The sequence below is a fragment of the Octopus sinensis genome, linkage group LG6 (genome assembly GCF_006345805.1).
Source record: "Octopus sinensis linkage group LG6, ASM634580v1, whole genome shotgun sequence".
NCBI classification, from domain to species: domain Eukaryota; kingdom Metazoa; phylum Mollusca; class Cephalopoda; order Octopoda; family Octopodidae; genus Octopus; species Octopus sinensis.
In genome coordinates, this window is record NC_043002.1 from 42,594,308 (window position 1) to 42,616,411 (window position 22,104).

The window sequence follows — 22,104 nt, forward strand, 5'->3', positions numbered from 1 at the left end:
TTAGATCTAGGTTAGAAACAGACTTCCCATTGGTAAATAATCTAGAAATAAAACTAAATGACACACACACACGCACATACACGTACTCACGCACACATGTATAAACGAATTAGTGGACAAACGAAAGCAGGGCACTCAACACATTTATTGGGAGTTACATGTATGGATCAAAACAAGTTTGATACAAATTCCTTGGTACTTTAAGTTTCAAAATGTGATGCTAATTCTCAGCTAAATTTTCAATGGCTGCGGATTAGCATCACGCTTTGAAACTAAAAGTACTAAGGAATTTGAATCAAATTGTTTTGATCCATATGTATGTATGTATGTATGTATGTATGTATGTATGTATGTATGTATGTATGTATGTATGTATGTATGTATGTATGTATGTATGTGCGTGCATGTGTGTGTATGTGTTATGTATGTAGGCATGTTCTCTTTCTCTTTTCAGTTTCAGAGTAAATTTTGATCGGCCACCAATTTGGTAGCAAGGTTGTGAAGGAAAGTATCTTTTTTTAATCAGTATTCTTTAATTCTTAAGAAGATCTTGTAGGTTTAATAGTCCCAAATATCGTAATCATTTGTAGCATATGAATTAAGGAATTGCATTCTCTCCTTAAGATCCCAAGTCTAGCCATACTTTGCCCTAGACAGGTTGGTATGTATCCTGTTGCTCCAATAACAATAGGTATGAAGCCAAAAGTGTATCTTGGGTACTGGATTTGGAAACTACTTATCAATGGTCCATAGATGTCCTCTTTCTCTTGTATTTTTTTAATGCTATTCACGTCCAGAGGGAAACTGATTTCCACAACGGAACATATCTTTTCTTTGCGCTCCCACATAGCGATATCTGGCCGGTTGTGCAACTGTTGGCAACTTGGCAACTGTTTTAGTTTTTAAGTTCCAGCAATATTTTTTTAATGTATGTATGTATTCAGCTCTCTCGATCAACAGAGGTAAATGTACTACATACCTAGAAAGCAAACTTCTTAACAACACAATGGTTTTTAAATGTTAATTCATTTTCAGTCAAAAATGAAAACATACCCATAAACTTGTCAATTAAAGATATTCAACACCACAACAAAGGTGTATGAAATAAGATATAGAATAAAAGAAATACCTGTCTAACTTGTATAAACAAGCTATCGGACGACCTATGTAGAAAGAAAGCCGAAATAGAATATATTTGCATAAAAAATGCAAACAGCTTGGGTCAAGTATGTAGAACGATGGTTAGATTGATGGAAATGAGACTGAGCCGTGGAGACAGTAAAAACACTTAACAAGAATAACGGGTCTACTCTATTATTTTTTTCGTTGACACATTTTAAGTTACATAAGTTCTATATCATTCCCCAGTTTGTTTGCTGTACATATTCAGTTTTTGTGTGAAGCTCTGTTTAACCTACCCACTTCTGTACAAAGCTGATAACTATTACAGACGCACCCACGTAAGATTGCTAAACTTATGATTACTTTTATTATACATTTTAAGTGGAGTGTTTCTTCGCCAGAGAGCTTTGTTGTTGGTAAGAGGTATTTTCTTTTCTATCAAATATTTTTTTCTCCTGTTATTTATTGAAATGCTGTAAATATGTATTTATATATCGTTCTGGACATTGAATTTTTCATTATCACTGTTATTGTCATAGAAAACAATACGTACAATAAATTAGCAGAATCATTAGGTTGTCGATATAGTGCATAGTGGTATGTTACGCACTGGGGTCGATGTAATCGACTTAATACCTATGTCTGTCCTTGTTTGTCCCCTCTGTGTTTGGCCCCTTGTGGGTAATAAAGAAATAGGTATTTCTGGCAGCTCTTTACATTTTGAGTTCCAATTCCGCCGTGCTAATTTTGCCTTTCATCTTTTCGTGGTTGATAAATTAAGTACCAGTGAAACACTGGAGTCGATATAATTCACTAGTCCCCTCCCACAAAAATTCACGCCTTGGGCCTATGATTGAAAGGATTCGGCAAGCTGGCAGAATCGTTAGCACGCCTGGCGAATGCTTGGCGGTATTTCGTCCGCCGTTACGTTCTGAGTTCAAATTCCGCCAAGGTCGACTTTGCCTTTCATCCTTTCGGGGTCGATAAATTAAGTACCAGTTACACACTGGTTCGATGTAATCGACTTAATCCGTTTGTCTGTCCTTGTTTGTCCTCTCTGTGTTTAGCCCCTTGTAGGTAGTAAAGAAATAGGTATTTCATCTGCCGCTACGTTCTGAGTTCAAATTCCGCTGAGGTCGACTTTGCTTTTCATCCTTTCGGGGTCGATTAAATAAGTACCAGTTACGCATTGGGGTCGATATAATCGACTTAATCCCTTTGTCTGTTCTTGTTTGTCCACTCTATGTTTAAAAAAAATTATTATTATTATTATTAGATCGTCGGACAAAACGTCTGGAGATATTTGTTCTAGTTCGTTTCGTTCTGAGTTCAGATCCGACGAGGTCACCTTTGTCATTTGTTCTTCATGGATAATAAAACAAAATACCAGTCGAGTACTGGAGGGCAATATAATCGACCAAGCCACTAAATTTTAGTTTTTCAAACGGAAATGTAAATCGCTGAATATAAATGTTTAAAAATACAAAACAAAAGAAATTAAAATGTTGAAAGCCATAGCTTTTGCAAAGAGCACCAGAAACTAAAACAATTTATTAGCCATACCTACACAAGTGTGCTCCATCGCGACTTTGTTTCTTCATAACTTTAAGGTAGAAAAATAGTATGTTAAACGAAATTCCCTACGAATACCTTTCAGATGGTTTAGATTGCCGTTATATTGGAATTTAATGCAAAAAAAAAAAAAAATTGGTGGGCGCGCACACACGCTAATGCAGATCACATATATATCTACTATGTGTGTCAGTAATGTACGTGTTTTTCTTTTTTTTTCTCCCCCCCCCCCATTATTTTTCACATTAAATTCTTCTATAATTGTAATGAACACTATCTGAAAGGTATTTGTAGAAAATTTCATTCGAAAATACTCATTTTCCTGAAAATTATGAGGAAACAAATTTGGGTGGGGACACGCTTGTGTAAATATACCTGATACTATATACAACGTGATTTATTTTAATTCGGATCTGCTCGTAAACAATCAAGGCTTATTCGTATCATTTTACAAATGTTTAAATAAATCAGTCAACCTTTCGTCATGTTAGCTCTCTTCCTCTAGAAATACTATCCCTCGTGCCTACACAAATATATTCGTCAATTAGTTAAAATAATCTTTGAAGAAATATTGTTAACATTCGTTATTTCTATTAAGTATGGGTGTATTCGCAGTTCTCACTATACACTTGTATTTTGTTAGGAGGAAGAACATATTCTGAGATTCGAAACCAAATCGCAAGAACTAATAGTATATCACTCATTTTTTTTTTTTTTTTTTGCGTTAGAAGTTTTCAACGTGGGCGGTAATCTCCCACCCCACGAGGGAATGCTGGGCATGTCGAATTGGGCGACTAAAAATTCAAAGTGGTGCCCCAGCATGGCCGAAGTCTAATAACTGAAAGAGATATAAGAAAAAAAAAATAGGTAACAGTAATTATATTATACATGATAAAACTAGTTATGGCTATTAAAATAAAATGAGGAGTAAGTAGTATGCTGCTATTTCTAGCAGGTCGAGCAACTGTATGGAATCAACACAGTTGTTTTACTTGATACAGAAAATTTAGCTAGAACTCATTAGACACAGGAAAGTCATTAACCTGCAATGTATAAAGTAAATTTACAATTTTTGTCTTTATTACGTTCATGTTTGCCGAAAACTTAATAATCAACAAGGCAGAACCATTTAAAGTTATATATCTTTAACCAATGAAATTAGTCCAATGTCCTCAAAAGCGGCCATCGAAACTGCATAGTGACCATGGCAACAAACAGACTGGGATCTTTTCGGTTTGAACGGCAGTTTTAACATAATTTTTAGGTAACTAAAAAATTTTAAACTTCGTATACTGGTAGAATGTGTTTATGAAACATCTTTTTCTCTTGGCTTTATAGAGAAAATTCTATAGTTTGTAAGATATTTGTTGTTGTTTTTCTTCAATTTCTGCAATTTCAACCAATCAATGACGTCTATTGAGGTGAAAACATTCTGTGCCGTATGAATATGTCCCTTGTTTAAGAAACAGATTGGGTTTATTTACATTTGTGAAGAAAAAAAGATACACCCCCCCCCCTAACCCTAACTCTAACCCTAAAACAAATTGAAACGCAATAGACCGATATGAGTGACAATTTCATATGACACAGCTAGAAAAAACTGCCATTCAAACCGGAAAGATCTGAAATTTCAGATGTTGCAAACCACTGTATCAGGAATAAATTGGGGGGGGGGGGTGATGGGCGTGCTCTCATACATACTGACAACATTTTTTTTAAAAATTTCAAGTTTCATTTGTTGATATAGGTGTACAGGTGTAATGTGTGTCAGTATGTATGTGTAGATATATATAAGCTATAAATTTTCATAATAGGCGTAGGCGTGGCTGGAGGTCATAGAGGAAAATTATTTCTACAGGGTGATAGATTCCTTTACTAAGGATGAATACAATTATCTCTTATGGGGCCCCGGCTTGCGACTACAGGCAGAGTAAGAGGTCTCAGTGCCTTGATTCGAACTTGGAGATTGGTAAGAGGCTCAGCGCCTCAGTTTGTAATTGTTGTAAGAGGTTCAACACCTCGTTTATGTTTTTAAAAAAGAACAATGTTACCAGAAGCAACAATTGGTGGGCGTTGGCTGCTTGCCCCACCAACCATCTCTTTTTCATTCCATCATCATCATTGTGTCTGTGTCCAGCCCGCAAAGCTTCCATCTATATTATGCCTTTATGACAAATGTAATGAAATAAAGAAGGTTGCTTCCAACCTCATGGTTCAGGGTTCAGTCTCACTTGGGCGAGTACCTTCTACTCAAGCCTCGGGCCTTGTAAGTGGATTTTGTAGACAGAAACTGAATAAATTTTGCCCCAACCCTCCGTATTTTAAAGTGTATAAGGAACCCTCTTATATAAAGAAACTTCTAACTTTTGGGGCTTAAAATTTCGAAAAAAGGTTTTGCAAGACATTTTAATACTATCCGTGTTTAAGAAACTCCCATAATTTTTAAACCTACTTTTTGACAAAAAAGTAGGTTTTGACATTAAAATACAGTATATGGCGCTGGGTGGGGCAAAATGAGTAGCTTTTGATTTCTTGTTATTTACTTTTTACCTGTTTGAAATAATTACATTGCAAGTATTGTATTATCATTTTGTAATGTTGCATTGTTTTTGGAGTAAAAATTGCTCAACACTGTTGTTAAAGTTGAGAGAGTCTGAATCATAGTCAGGTGGCAGGTTCACCTTTTTCAAGAAATTTTTCCTCTACTTCGACCCTATTGTAATTGAGGTTGTTACTAAAATATTTGGACAATTTTTGGTGTTTAACAATCAATATTATTTTCTCTGTTGGATTCTGTCAATTTTCACCCCATGTCTAATTTGATAATTTTCAAGTTTCAAAAAATGATGTCTAAAATGGAGTAAAATGAGTAATGTTTAATTTCTATAATTTCTTCTCTTTAACTGCATGGTTAGAAAATCTATCTCAAAGAGGACACTCCAGTAAATTTTGAAGAAGCTATCGATAGTATTTTATGTTGTTTTTTTACCTTTTTCATTATTTAGTCGAATTTCAATAAATTCATATCATGTGCCATTTTTCCCTGAGCCTCTTTTATTTGACCTAGAAATTTAATTTTTCTTTTTGTGATCTTTTTGATATCAGGGATGGATATTGATGTGCATGAGTCTGTTTTCTAGAAAATTGAAGCGTCAAATATACTTTATCATGGCTTACTCATTTTGCCCCAGCTAAATTTGTCTTTTATATGCTCAAAGAGAACGGCAATAATTTTCTGAAATAACGACCAGATTGCTATAATGTTTTTAATGCATTTAGGGAAGGCCATTTGCTTAGCTGATATAGATTTTGTAAGGTAGTGAACATTTGTAAAAAAATACATTTTGCCTCAAAGTAAAAAAAATGCAGTAAAAACACCTAATTTTGCTCCCTGCCATTTATACAGGGTGCGATAAAAGTTGTGCCCAATTCCTGCTTTAGGATTGATATATATGACTTCCCAATTGGGAGATATTTTTGATTCCTAATTCTTGTTTTATGGGTTGGGATATCAAAGAGTATTAACAACATGATACATGGTCCAGATTTAGTAAGTTTCAAAACTGTCAGTAATAAACCTACAAAACAAAGGCATGTCTTTCCAGAAACTGGCCACTACTTCTGATTCGCCTTGTATACACACATAAACATGTATGTATATATGTGTGTGTGTATCTTTGTGTTTGTGTTTGTCCTCCACCACCGCTTGATGACTAGTGTTGGTGGGTTTACATCCCTGTAATTTAGCAGTTCCTCAAAAGAGATCAATTGAATAAGTGCAGAGCTTAAAAAAAAAAGTCTTGGGGTCGATTTGTTTGACTAAAACCCTTCAAGATGATGCTCCAGCATAGCCACAGTCAAATGATTGAAACTAGTGAAAGATAAAATGAAACATGGAAGTTTGAAAAATTATGCAATGTGTGTCAGTATGTGAAGGCGTATGGCCTGGTGTTGAGGCTGTTGCACTCATGATCGCTAGAATATGGGTATGATTCTTTGATTGGACAGTGCATTGTGTTCTTGAGCAAAACACTGCATTTCACGTTGCTCCAATCCCACTTTTGATCAGTGGGGAAATGTTGGCCCGGTTGCCTAGCCAGTGGGGTGGCATCATTTGAAAGCTAAAACAATGCAAAAACACATTGTGATCAGCAATATGTAACAACATTTGACAGCCTGGTCAGTCACGTAGTTATGTGATGTCAGTATATATTTGTGCGCACCCATCAATTTTTTCTTCTTCACATTAAATTCCAATGTAATCGTAATGTACACCATCTGAAAGGTATTTGTAGAAAACTTCATTAAAAAAACACATTTTTTTCTGAATAACATTAGGAAACTAAATTAACTTCTGTGAATTGTCCAAAACTCCTCTCCTCTCTTCTCTGAAAAAATTTTCACAGCAAATACTGATATAATTGGAATCTACAATATCTAAATGGTATTTGCAGAAAATTGAATTAAAAGATATACAGGTGTAGGGGTGTAGTTAAGAAGCTTACTTCTCAGCCATATCATCTTGGGTTCAGTTCCTCTACTGCATAGCACCTTGGGCAACTGTCAGTCCCAGATTGACCCATCGGAATCTGAAAGATGTATATATATGTGTGTGTCTGTTTGTTACCACCCCACCACCATCACCATCAGCATCACTACTACCATCACCACTTGACAACTGATGTTGGTTTGTCTACATTCCCATAACTTAGCGTTTCGGTTTGAGAGACTGATATAATAAGTACCAGGCTTAAGAAATAAGTACTTTCACTGATTTATTCGACTAAAACCCATCAAGGCAATGCTTCAGAGTAACCGCCGTCCAATGATTGTAAAAAAATAAAGGATGGAAGTTGTTGAGGTGTTCCTTTGTATAGGTATACCGAATAATAAAGTACTCGATATTATGTAATACCCAATAAAAGAACTAATGATTATAATTGGAATGTCTTTGATCATAGGACACCACATCTCAGATCATCAAAGATCCAAGACGTGATAGTCTGTGCTGGCAAAAATCAGAGGGAAAAGTAAGTTCAGGTGATGCGAGAAGTTGGGTGTAGCCTTCATCGGTGAGAAAATGAGATGTAACATTTCTTATCTTGTATCTTTTAATTGTTTCAGTTATTGGACAACAGTCATGATGACGCTGCTTTCAAGGGTTTTAGTCGAACAAATCAAAACTAGTGCTTGTTTGTTTTTAAGCCTAGTAGCTATTCTATCACTCTCTGTGGATGAACTGCTAAGTTATGGGATGTAAGCAAACCAACACGGGATGGTGGGAGGGCACAGATACACACACATATATACGATGGGTTTCCACACTGTTTCCATCTGCCAACTTCACTCACAAGTAAATTGGTTGGCTCAGGACTATAGTAGAAGGCAATGACCTTAGGCACCACATTGAAACCAATAGTTGCGAAGCAAACTTCATAACCACACAGATATACCTTTTGTGATTTTTCTTGGGAGAAAATTTGCTTAGATGAGATGCAGTTCAGTTTTGTGCTCAGTAGAAGCACCACTGATGCTATATTCCTGGTTTGACAACTGCAGGAGAAATACCTAGCTAAAGATAAACCCCTCTACATAGCTTTTGTGGACTTGGAGAAAGCCTTTGACAGGGTTCTCCGATCCCTTATCTGGTGGTCGATGTGGAAACTGGAGATTGACAAATGGCTAATAAGGGCTGTACAGGCCCTATACAGAGAGGCTGTCAGCAAGGTTAGGGTTGGCAATGAGTATAGTGAAGAATTCCGGGTAGAAGTAGGTGTACACCAAGGTTCAGCCCTCAGTCCCCTTTTATTCATCATAGTCCTCCAGGCAATAACAGAGGAATTCAAAACAGGATGCCCCTGGGAGTTCCTCTATGCTGATGACCTGGCTCTCATAGCAGAATCACTACCGGAACTAGAAAAGAAATTTCGGGTGTGGAAGCAAGGTTTAGAATCAAAGGGCCTTAGAGTAAATGTAGCAAAGACCAAGGTTATAGTAAGCAGAAAGGCAAACTCATCACACACACCCTCGGGCAGGTGGCCCTGCTCGATCTGTAGGAAAGGTGTAGGTAGAAACTCCATAAGATGTACCCAGTGTAAGCTATGGATGCATAAGAGGTGCAGCAACATCAAAGGGAAATTAACTGATAAGATAGCTTTCATGTGCGGCAGATGCACAGGGACAATAGACACCACAGATACTCAGAAAACAGATTCCATCACCCTCCAGGGGGAGAAACTAGAAGTAGTTGATAGTTTCCGCTACCTAGGTGACTAAGTCAGTAGTGGAGGTGGATGCTCAGAGAGTGTCACCACTAGAATACGAATAGCCTGGGCAAAGTTTAGAAAGCTCTTACCCCTACTGGCGACAAAGGGTCTCTCGCTCAGAGTGAAAGGTAGATTGTATGATGCGTGTGTGCAAACCGCCATGCTTCATGGTAGTGAAACATGGGCTGTGACTGCAGAGGACATGCGTAGACCTGAAAGAAATGAAGCTAACATGATACACTGGATGTGTAATGTCAGTGTGCACGCATGACAGAGTGTAAGCACCCTGAGAGAAATGCTGGACATAAGAAGCATCAGATGTGGTGTGCAAGAGCGACGCCTGCGATGGTATGGTCATGTACTGCAGATGGATGAGAAAAGATGTGTGAAGAAGTGCCGCTCCCAAACAGTTGAAGGTATCAGGGGGAGAGGTAGACCCAGGAAAACATGGGATGAGGTAGTCAAGCATGACCTCAGAGCACTGGGCCTCACAGAGGCAATAACGAAGGACCGAGATCTCTGGAGTTTTGCTGTGACTGCAAAGACCCGGGCTGCTTCCTGCACCAGTTCCGCATAGCCCCAGCCCATTCAAAGTACCTTGGATTTCAGAACAACCTGCTGTGCTTGAGGAGACCTATTGAGTCAAGTACATGAACATCGAAATAAATATCAATGGAAATAGTAGTTGTGATACCTGTGCCGGTGGCACGTAAAAAGCACCATCCGAACGTGGCCGATGCCAGCGCCGCCTTGACTGGCTTCTGTGCCGGTGGCACATAAAAAGCACCATCCGAACGTGGCCGATGCCAGCACCGCCTTGACTGGCTTCTGTGCCGGTGGCACATAAAAAGCACCAACCAATCGTGGATGCTGCCAGACTCCCCTGGCACCTGTGCAGGTGGCACATAAAAAGCACCCACTACACTCACGGAGTGGTTGGCGTTAGGAAGGGCATCCAGCTGTAGAAACACTGCCAGATCAGACTGGAGCCTGGTGCAGCCTCCTGGCTTCCCAGACCCCGATCGAACTGTCCAACCCATGCTAGCACGGAAAACGGACGTTAAACCATGATGATGATGATGATGATGTTGCTATCAGGCAAGAGATTTCCAGGAAAGTTTATATTTGATTGGTACTTTGTATTCATTTGTCACTGATTTTATTGCTCAAGGAGAAAAAAGAAAGATAAACTTAATGAAAATGGAATTTGAACTCAGAACTCAACAAGACAAAACTAAACCTGTCTTTCCTTTTATGTGCATAGTAGTTTAAAAGCCACACTCTGTGCAGACTTTTGAGCTAGCACCTGTGGAGGACTAAAGAGAGCAGTGATGATAAAGCATTTATTGGTACCCTACCAATATGTTATTACCCTATGAATATGGTATTACTTTAAATTCAGTTTAAATGAAAAACTTGTAAGTTCACACATCTTTTGAGTTCTTTGAAAATTTGAATTTCCAACTGTTAGCATATAACAAATTCTTGTCCAGAATCGGATCCCAATGCTGGATGTTCAAGAACCAAATGAAGAGTAGATTTTCAATCCCGGGGATCATCCTGATTCCAAAATGGCATATCAATATTTCTATGCAGAGCAAATGTAGACTGAGATACAGGGGTCCTGGACAGACAGACAGAATTTCGCGTTTAACATCATAGATACTGATGAACAACAGAATGAAAGGACAAATGCTAAAACATCACACAGTTAACAACTGTCTTCTGTTCATAGATCTCAATGATGTAACGTTACATTCAAACATGATGGAAGGTGTATATAGTTTCATAAAAAGTAAACGAGCAAAACGCCCCCCCCCCCGTCCAATGGACGGTGCTGAGTTGTCAAACATTTAAACCAAATTTTCTCAAAACAACTTGTCCGACCGTCCCATAGGCCTCCCCTTTGAGAAACACTGATTTAACCTAAATTTGAGACACCAGCAAAAGAAGAAATAATGATAGACATTTTTTCTATTCCAAGAAAAACAATTTTACAAATGCACGTTCCCACAGCTTTATCAGTCGCATTCTCACCTGGAATCGATTTTTGTAATTTTTTCAAGACTTGTACACGCCCTGATACCGTCGGTATCTACATATCAAATTTAAGTGCAATCAGATGGAGGATACCCGAAATCCTAGAAGACACACAGACAGACAGACAAATGGCTTTTATATAATAGATATGCTAACTGCTGACATGGCTGTGTGGATATGCATTCACTTTAATACCACCTGGTCTTGGATTCTATCTTACTAGACAGCAACTTGGGAAAGTGTCTTGCGTTGTAGCCTCAAGTTGGCCAATGCTTCATGAGTGGATTTGGTAGTAAGCTCATCATTGTGTGTCTGCATGTGTGTTTGTGTCAATGAATGATAAAGGAACAGGATTCTTGTAATCCCTTTCATTAGCTAACGTCTGTTTCTGCTATATAAGTAGTGTTGCTCTCTGAGCTGAGTGCGTGTGCGACATCTTGGAGCTTTCCAAGGGGGCATTTGAATGAAGTGTATGTATATTACTGAAAACACTTGAATTCGTAAGGTTGGTTTCATGCAGAACCATAAGTATAAATAACACAACAGTTTGTGTGTGAAGAACCCCGCCCAGTGTCTAATACATATGCATATATACACATGCGTGTGTTAAACCAGAATATGTATTCACACATATGAGTGCAAATATATTAATCAGACAATTGAATATACACACAATAACCAGATCACCTTAGGCAGATATACAAGTATGGAGAGAGATAAACTAATAGACATATGTAAAAAACAATCCAACTCTCTTTCTCTTTCTCTTTTACTCTTTTACTTGTTTCAGTCATTTGACTGCGGCCATGCTGGAGCACCGCCTTTAGTCGAGCAACTCGACCCCGGGACTTATTCTTTTTTTGTAAGCCCAGTACTTATTCTATCGGTCTCTTTTTGCCGAACCGCTAAGTAACGGGGACGTAAACACACCAGCATCGGTTGTCAAGCAATGCTAGGGGGACAAACACAGACACACAAACAAACACACATACATATATATATATATATACATATATACGACAGGCTTCTTTCAGTTTCCGTCTACCAAATCCACTCACAAGGCTATAGCAGAAGACACTTGCCCAAGGTACCACGCAGTGGGACTGAACCCGGAACCATGTGGTTGGTTAGCAAGCTACTTTATTTCATTTAATTTGCCACAAGGGCAGCACAAAGAGTAGCTACGGGCTGGACAAGGACATTAATGGATGATGGTGGTGATTGATGAATATGGTGATGGGAGAAGTCAGAAAGCGCCCGCCGACTTTTGCTTCTCTAAAACAATGTTCTTTTTTTTTCCAATAAATTACAAAATTTTCAAAAATTACAAAAATTTCAAAAAATTTTCACAAAAATTTCAATTAACAGTTTACACTTTTGAAAGTCTCTTCAGAGGCAATAAACCTCTGTCACAATGTAACACAATTACAATTTTACGTTACCCGACCGATGAACTCTCTTGCTTTAATGACGCAATCGTCCATCGTCAGGCTTCCGCATACAGGTATGACTTGCAAGAGATCCTCCGGGAAAGAATTCTCGATCCTGCACATATCATTTTCGAGTAGGACCTCCGCAGCCAGCTGCGAAGGCCACTCGGGATACTCCATGCAGGACTGAAGTCCCTCCCATTCGTTTCTCTTCCTCCTCTTACGTATTTCATTTTCTATAGTGCCTCCTTTATGGAAGAGGACTACATAAAATTTCTCCGGCATCACAATCGCCGGAGGACACATGGGAGATGCCCTCTGGGTGTTACAGTCCGCTGGTGGCGTCCCGTTCCTCTTTTTGTTTTTCTTTTTACGCTGGGCCTCGGGAGGTTGAGGTTCCGGTGCTATACGCACCGGGTCCTCTTTTTCTTCCGCAGCCTCCGGTTCCTTTTGTGGGTCGCCATTGCTCCCCACTCTTCTTTTTCTTTTGGAGGAGGATTTTTCCCCCTCATTTTGTTTCTCTCCCTCCATTGGTGGGGCAGGGAGAGGCTCTGATATTAACTTCTCCAGGATCCTACTCTGGTTCCTGGGGCAGTTTTTCTTAATGTGGCCGGTCTCCGAACACAGGTGACACTTGGGGGCGCGTCCCTCAAGCATCACCAGATACTTGGACCCGGCCATCTTCAGGAAGTCCGGCAAAACCAGACTCTTGGCCGACTGGGTCCACAGAGTCAAAGTAGCCTTTGCCCCTTCCCAGTTAGCCGCAGGCTGCATTCTCACGTTTAGGATCTTGGCGCTACCACCACTCAGACCCCGGCGGATGGAATCTTCCACCCACTCGGGCTCAAAGCCGGGCGGCAGGCCGCAGACCCATAAACGTATCAATTTTTCCCCCTTATAGCTTGGGAGAAACAGAATCTCTTCGCCCTCAATGAGTTTACTCGCGAAATCGCAAGCTGCTTTAGGGGAGTCAAACAGCAACCAAATCGTTGCGTATTTGGCTCCCCGTTGAATATGTTTAACGGCTGGCATATAGTCTGCCAGCTCGTTCATAATTGTGTCTTTCGGAAAGACCATTATGGTGTCGAGTGACTTCGAAAATGTCCTCAGCACCACTGTCTTTTCCTCAAGTTCGTTCAAATATTTTTTGGGAGGTGTTAATTCCCACACTGTGAAATTCCTTGCCATAACTTAAGAAAAACAGTTCAAAATGTTACAAAATAAATTAGACACAGAAAGGAGAATGAAAAAAAGCAACAGAAGGGAAGAAATAAAATTAAAATGGCAGTTCAAAGAAAGTTCTTTTTTTTTTACAAATGAATGATAGACGGAGAAAGAGAGTTCAAATCAGACAAAGGAATTAATATTTTTTTTTTTTTTTTTTTTGTTCACTTTTTCGGCCAAAAATTGTATTCCAGGCCAAGTATATGGTTGGTACAACACCTTGGTAAATAATCCTTGGTAAATCCGTGGATGACACAACGACAATTTCAAAAATGATTTTTGTAGACGGACTACGCCGCCTCAAAAAACACAATATTCTTCACACCCGACAACAGGCAGAAAAATTATATCCGGAGCAAAGTGGAGCCTTATTATCTGCTAAAAAAATATTTAATGCTAAAAAACATTAATGCAAGTAATAAAACTTCACTTCGCTCGCAAAAATACAAAATGCCTACCTGCAATCGAGTCGAAAGTTCAACAATTCACGTTCAAACACGTGACATTTGCCGGAGCAAAAAACAACACGTCTGTCTGGTAAGAAGCTACTTACCACACAGCCACTCCTGCGCCTATATATATATTTTTTAAACCATCAGAAATTTTTTTTTTTCTTGTGGTGGTTTTGTGTAAATAAGAACTGAGATAATTTAGCAGAAATTAAGAAAGTAACAATATTGCATGTGTATTCTTTTATGCGTTTCACCCCAAACCTTGTCAACATGTTGGGGTACCACCAGTGCCATTACCTCTTCACTTGCTATTCTCATTTGGTTGGCTTTTGGTGGAGGAGCGAGTTTGATATTGCTGTGATGTAGATTCATCTGGGATCTTGGATGGCCATAGATCAAAGTGCTTCTTAAAAACATCCACCCACATTCCATGTAGATCTCTCAGTTTTTTTTGGTTTTTCTTTTTTGAGACAATATTAAATAGCTGTGGGCCTTTGAATCCCAAGCTATTGCAGTACCTGGTCCTTATTCTAGATGGGATAGGTGGGACCTTTGGAATAGTGCATTGGTGTTCTGTTCAGAGGCTGGTATAACTCGTGATGCCAAACTAAGTTCCTCTAACATATTCCATTTGTATATCACCATATATCTCTCCTCTTTTCACTCTAGGGAGTAGAGTCGTAATTCTTTCTGTGACTCAAGTGTTTCATTGAACAAATTTTCTTGGTTTAACACCACTGAACTGCCTTGAATCCCACCATTAATTTCTTGCTGTAGACGACTATAATTGAGAGCAGTAGTTCAGACAGTAGAGGATAAATGTCTTCCATAGAACCAACGTTGTTTCCTGGTCCCTTGTTCTGAAAGTTCTCAGAATCTATTCAGCCATTTGCCTGCATATTGCCACCATTTTGGTGATGTGTGCATGAAATGAACATACATACATAGCCATTTAGTACTATTTTATCCTTTTGTTAGGATTGTCAGCATCATATAACTAGAGGCAAAAAATTAAGCTAAATTAAATATTTTATAAAAGCAGAGATTTGTTATTGAGAGAAACATGTTTACAGTTTAATGGCATTTTTCATCTTTTTCTCAACTCCTAATGATTTTGTTTTTTTTGTTTTGTTTTTTTGCTAAGATAAAAAAAAATTATCACAATGTTGAACAAATAACCACATCCACACATTTCACAGTCTGACGTTTACGCAAACTAATACACATACACACACACATACAAGTAAGATCAGACACATACACAAACATATATCATGCATGTATTTCTTTTATAGAACATATTTTGAACCTTTGAAATATTAGTCCAAATGACTGAAACGCATGTTACAGAAGAACTTTTGAGAAATAATTTTTCAAAGAGAAAAGACTCTGAAGGAAAGCAATTAATTATAAATGATGGCAGACCAACTCCGAAATAACCTAACTCGTGATATTACAAGAAATGTGTCAGACAACTTTACATTAATCTATACAAAAGAAAAATAATGGTTTAGCTAAAAGTGCTAAGCTAAGTAAGTTATTTCTGTTGACCATGCTTATTTAGTTTAGAAAAAAACTGCTTTGAGTGATAAAAATCGCAACAATTCAAACAATCTACTTTTGGTCATGCTAAAACATAAATGTTCTCAAAGACATAAAGTCCTTGATAGCTCTTAAAACACTTGAGTATGTTCGCATTGACAAACAATTAGATAAGGATAAAAAAATAGGGCGTGTAATAGCTTAATGAAGAAGTTAGACGAAACATACATTCTGCGGCTATGTAATTATTTTTCAAGATCGCCAAGAATCATCATTTCAGAGTCACTCTGAATCCAAAGAATCCAAAAATCGCAGAAATTACAAAAACTCTTGTATCTAATCAGTATGATGAAAACTTAGCAAGCCTTCTCGATGCCGCTTTTGTTTTCTCTGATCTCTGAAATGGAATTCATAATGATTACAACAATGCGGTCCAAAAGGTGGAATAAAATAGAAAGCATGCTAAATTTGTAGGTACTCTTGTAGATGAAACGTCTGATGTATTGAACTATTCCCAACTGTGACCTGTTTTGTGTTATGTTGCCACAGATTGTGTTACTAAAGAATGATATACAGGCTTTAATAATGTTGGTGCAGATCGTTCAGCAAATGCTTTATCTGAACATATTTTTAAATGCGTTGAAATGTGGAGGTGTGAAAACAAATTGCCTAAACTTATAGTTCCACTACAATGACTGGAAATTAAATGGGTTGCAGTCAAACTTAAGAGAGAAATATGAATATGCTATCTTTGTTCATTGTTATGTCATGTCCTAAATCTAGTTCTTTCACAAGCTTGCTCTGCTATAAAAGAATTGAAGATATTTTTTTCCTACAATAAATGGACTGGGTATATTTTTCTACAAAATTACCCAAATGGGCTAATGCATTGAGTAACATTGTTAAAAAAAATATTTCCCAAAGTAACAGCAACTAGATGGGACTACTCCTCATGTTTTATTATTACTACAAAAGAAAATTGTGATTTTATAATCAGCCTTTTTGAACACATCATTGAAAATCCAGAATCTACAATTAGATTCTTACATAAATTGAAAGCTCCCATTTTCTTTTTTATTTGTATTTGAAGTATTTAATGATATATTTTCTTCCTCTGACATCTTCATTTAACATCCTTCAGACTAAAAGTCATAACATAGCGTATTGTAGAGAGCAAATATATAAACTAGAAAATAACACGTTTACAAAAAATAAACAGTGATTTTTCACCATTTTTTGATATGTGAGATGTAAAGGGAAAATGTAGAATTGATGCAACAATCCTAGGAAACCCAGGAATAAATATATCAATCCCCAACAACATCATAGAATACTCTATAACAAAATTATTGGAACAATAGTCGACCAATATTCATCCTTGGAAGATCTTACTCATTTACAACAATCTGCCTAAATTATTTTCTGGTCAAAATATAATACAACCAGCTTGTGTGTCTATCAGGTAAGTTAGTGATCAGGTGAGTGGCTGGTTTCGTGAAATTTGTGTTGGGAATGACTAGGTCATTCGCATCACAGAATTCCAGGAGTCATGATTCCACCTCATTCCTTGTGCCATGCCTTTTGCCTCTCATTTACACTAGAGATACCAATATGGTGTTGCTCAACATGTCCATTAAAACCAGTGGCTGTGAAAATGGGGTCATTGTCATTTGTTGAAGAGATAGTCAGCAGAGGGCTTCAAAAAAGTGGTCTTCTTGTTTGGCCAACAGCTTAGATTATAGAACAAAAATGGAGATAACTGTGCTATGGCACACACACGTGCACACACACACACACACACACACACACATATGCATACACACACACATGTACACACTCATACACATACAAACTCAACTTTGCAAGCAACCCCATATAGGGATTAATAATCCCACGAAAGAAGAATTGGGTACAGTAAGCAAAAAATCCTGGCAAACATCAGCTCAAAAATTTGACAAATAACAAACTTAAACAATAGAACAATAGTATATCAATTGGTTCAATAGTATAAAAAATAGACTTATAATTTTCCCACTATTGTTAATTTTTATCCATCTATCAGAAAATCCTTATTAAAAAAAAAACACTACGCTTTGCTGAGGAGATCGTTGTATGTGGCTCTCAGAAAATGGACATAATTTTCATGCTAGAAAATCTATCTTATTCCATGAAGTTTCAGCCTGGGTAAAACTAGAAAGTGAGAAACTATTTGGTGTCACTATGTGATGCTACAATGGAGCAGAAACATGAAATAGTAGGGTTTTGCACAAAATAGGCTCATACAGGGATGATGGTATAACTTCTTCCAAAATATGGTTGGGTGTGAATTTGAGAAAGTCAGAAAATACCTAATAATGAAGTTCAAAGAATTCAACCAAAAAAATAACAGTGGAAACCAATCTAAACATTGTACACAACATTGACACATTAAATCTGAAAACTGGAAAACCCTGCTCCTATTAAAAAAAGCCTTAATGAGGTGCCATTATACATAAACATAAAATTAAATACCCACCATCAATAAGGAAAAGCCTAATTAGCAATATAAGCTGGAGAATATTGGCAATTTTGTATAATAAAGAAATACTTGACTAAGTTGCACTACTCAACAGTGAAGCCCTAAAATCTAATGGATTCAAATAGAAATTATAATACTTACTTAAGTCAGGCAATAAACAAAAGAAACCCAGAAAAAGAGACATCATCTGTTTGAACCCATATTTTAGCTTAACTATTGCAAGCATTTCCCAACAGAACATAAATACCACAAGAGTAATCAACAGAAACGATACAAAATTTAGCTTCTGCAGCACAAAACACATCAAACAGTCCATACAATCGCCAAACAACAACATACAAAAGGCTATATAACATACTTCTGCCAATTTATGAAATTGCACCAAGCCAAGAACATACTCATTACATAGAAATTGTTTACAAACAAGCTTTATCTATAAAACAACAATATTACGAGTAGAATAAACTCCAAAACACTACATTGACACCACATGTAGTACCTTCAAAAACAGTTATATGCAGCATTCAACCACATTTTCTGGAACCTAACCAAAAGAAACACAACATACTTCTCTAAATATATATGGAAGTTAAAAAACAAACATAACTACAAATATAAAATGAGAAATAATATAATGCACAATATTGCACATGGTTCTAAAATAGCTTCCTTTCACTGAAGTGGCCTAATAAATCTGAAACATGCCCTGAGTTGTCACTTATACTTGTTAAAATCAAATTCAAATAATGTTAGTAAGTTCATATTAATCAGTGTATAAGTCATATCAATTAATTAGATTATTTTTCTTCATTACTTTGTAATAATGGCAATTCTGAGTAATTTTTTCAGTTATCTTCATATCATTTAGTTTTTACTGGTAGATTTAATTTGATTTAATTTGCAAATGATAGTGGCTTGAAATAGCCCATTGTGTGTTAAACCCATTTTGACAGGCATCTAACACTAAGGTGGCTATTTTATTCAATGTTATATATGTTCAGTCTTACTTGAAGTTGCAGTTGTTAAGTATTTCTTTAAAAAACAATAATTTCAAAAGATGTATTTGTTGTTTAAAATTCCTTTCTTTTTTTATTTTTTGTTTACTTATTATAGAAACCTGTCAATATCCATGATGTATTTGGCTATTGGATTGTTGATTCTCTTCGTGGCACAGACACACAGCCAAACTGAAACAAAGGGCTTAAAATCATATTTAGGATCTGATGTAGTAATGACATGTGTTAATGCAACTATGGCTGGACAACTCAAGTGGATTCTTCCAGATGGTAAAATGATGAATGAAGTAAAATATGAGACATACAATATGTCATTAAAAATTAAAAGTGTTACTGAAGATGATAGAGGAATCTATGCTTGTGCCTCTAGAGAAGATGCAGTATATAACATATACCTACTAAATATGGCTGGCCCTCTATTTGACAGCACTGCTGATAAATACCATACCCAGTTTCTTATTGGTGGTATAGCAAGTGTAGTTATGTTAGGTGTATGTACTATTGTATTGCTTACTTATCATTTTCACTATGAAACCCGGGAACAAAAAAATAGAGAAGCTGAAGGTAACACTAATAATGGCTATACAGAACATGAAGACACACAACTTTGATTTCTTTTCTATAAACTTTTCAATAAAAGTAAACTCAAACAAATTCAAAGCTATGATAAGTGATTGGTTTTATTTAACAATAATTCACTATTAGGTCTCAAAAGACCTTAAATAATTTGAATTGAAAATTGTGTCTGAAAATATCATGAAAACTTTTTAAAGATTTATTAATACTGTAAAAATCTTTCAACAACATCTAAAATGTTTAAATGAAATATTATTAATCATAGTTAAAAAGAAAAAGTTAATGTACAGACTGAAATAATAATATAACATGTATTAATTTTAGTGTACTATGAAAGAAATGTAAACATTTTTCATAATTGTTGATTTGTGATTTTTAAACATATTAAATTAATGGATATCTTAAATGATAACAATCATAACAACCATTAACCAATATGAAATTTGTTCTCCAATGTGAAGGAAATACCAACATAAATACAATTAAGCATTTTAGTTTTGAATATATTTTAATTTGATATTAGCTACTAACTGAATAAACATCATATCTTCAATACTCACAAAATATTGTTCTATATTTTATATGATGTAACCTGTTTGACATTTTCATATTTCACATTTCATTTTGTTATAATGCATAAGATCATAGCTAAATAATAAAACTACCCAGTTTCATTCAGTTATTTCATCCTTTTTATTCTGATGACTTCTCCAGACTATGGATAGAACATTTTTCATTGAGAATGATACTGGTTTGACAACTTTTAACTTACCTTAATTGTACATACCTATGAATGTGAATATAATTTCAACAAAAATTGTTTTCAATTTCTTCTTTCCCTAATGACAAGAACAGATATTAATTCTCAACAAATTTTAGGACAGATAACAAATGAAAATTTTTATATCTTGCCCTCTCCTATCTTATATAATGTAAGTGATGACTTGTAACCATCTCATTGTTATGTTTTGTGATGTAAATCTCATTGGATGTTGCACGTTTCTCATAAGTTTCTTTCTTGATAGTTGTACTTTCCTATTTCCAATACTTTCAGTGTTGAGGTTACTAATTAGGATGTCTTTATTTTATCAATTTAAATTGGAGAGAAGGTTGTGTTCTTAGTCTTTGCATGACCTTCGAGACTGTTGAAATCATCATAGTTATTTTACTACCTGAAAAGTTGCAAGCTGGTAACTACGGGGTAAGACCACAGAAGGAATTGCAGAGTGCAGTATTCTGAGGGAGAAGTGGGTAAATTTGTTACTATGGAACCTGGCGGTGGATAGGGATACAGTGTGGATGGTGATAAAAGAGACGAATGAGTTAAGAATGCATGAGTGTAGTTGGCATGAGATCAACCAGAAACCACTGTAATAGCTGTTGAAAAGGCAGAGCAAGGAGACTGCATGCTGTGGTCAAATTTCTGTATGTGTTAGTGGATGGTTCATGCCAAGCATCTGGATAGCCCTTTTTATTTGTGGTGAAAGGTGGAGATGTGTGTGTAGAAGCAGCCTTGCCCCAGATGTAGGAGCAATATGCCATTGTGGGAATCACTTGAAAGGGTTAGTAGTTGTTTGATGGTCAAGTATTTTCTGGTCCTAAAGAGCAAGGCCAGCTTATGTGATATCTTCAGTGATGGTGAGGCCAAGCTTTTACAGTAGTAACCTTGATGATTCTACTTGTGTGCTGTTCATATTGAGATTGGGTTAAGTGATATGTGTATTGATAAGTGTTTTATGCTAGAAGCAGTTCATAATGTCAATGCAGGTTTAGTATAATGTACAAGGCATGCTGAAAAGTTCTTGGCTTTGGGTAAAAGAAAACATAGGAGAATCAGTTAATTATGATTTTATGCAACATATTCCCCTCTCAGACTCATACACTTATTGCAGCAGTCCTTCAGCTTTTCTAAGCCCTATAAAAGAACTCAGAAAGTTGGGCCTCCATTAAGGCCTTTTGCAATACCCTTAAAGCTAGGAACTTTTCAGTAGCCCCTCATATCTAGGTTACATGTTAATGATGCCTGGAGACAGACATTTAGGGAGGAATGAGGGCCAGTAGTATCTACATAGAAATGGGCAATGCTGGAGGTGATGACTAGTAGAACTCCATTAGATAGTGTCATTTGACAGGAAGCTATTTATCCAAGAGATAGGAGATGGAAGCCCATAGGCAAGCTGTTTTCCAGAAGATTTATTGACAGACACAGTTGAATGTTGTTACTGTTTAGTGCAAAGATATAGAAAATACCAAATCTGGGGGCAAGGGCCTGCTGGTGTATGAGATTAAGAGAGTAGGCTCTGATAGATCTGGATTTACAAAAGTTGCTCTGGTGGTCATGAAAGA

General features: G+C 36.8%; 1 long non-coding RNA gene across 1 annotated transcript; it reads left to right on the forward strand.

Annotated features, from left to right (window-relative positions):
• The first annotated feature begins 1,310 nt into the window (after nucleotides 1–1,310).
• On the forward strand, nucleotides 1,311–20,322 carry LOC118763895. Its single transcript, XR_004999654.1, has 2 exons — nucleotides 1,311–1,538; nucleotides 19,280–20,322. It is a non-coding gene; the product is annotated as an uncharacterized LOC118763895 (long non-coding RNA).
• The last annotated feature ends 1,782 nt before the right edge of the window (nucleotides 20,323–22,104 follow it).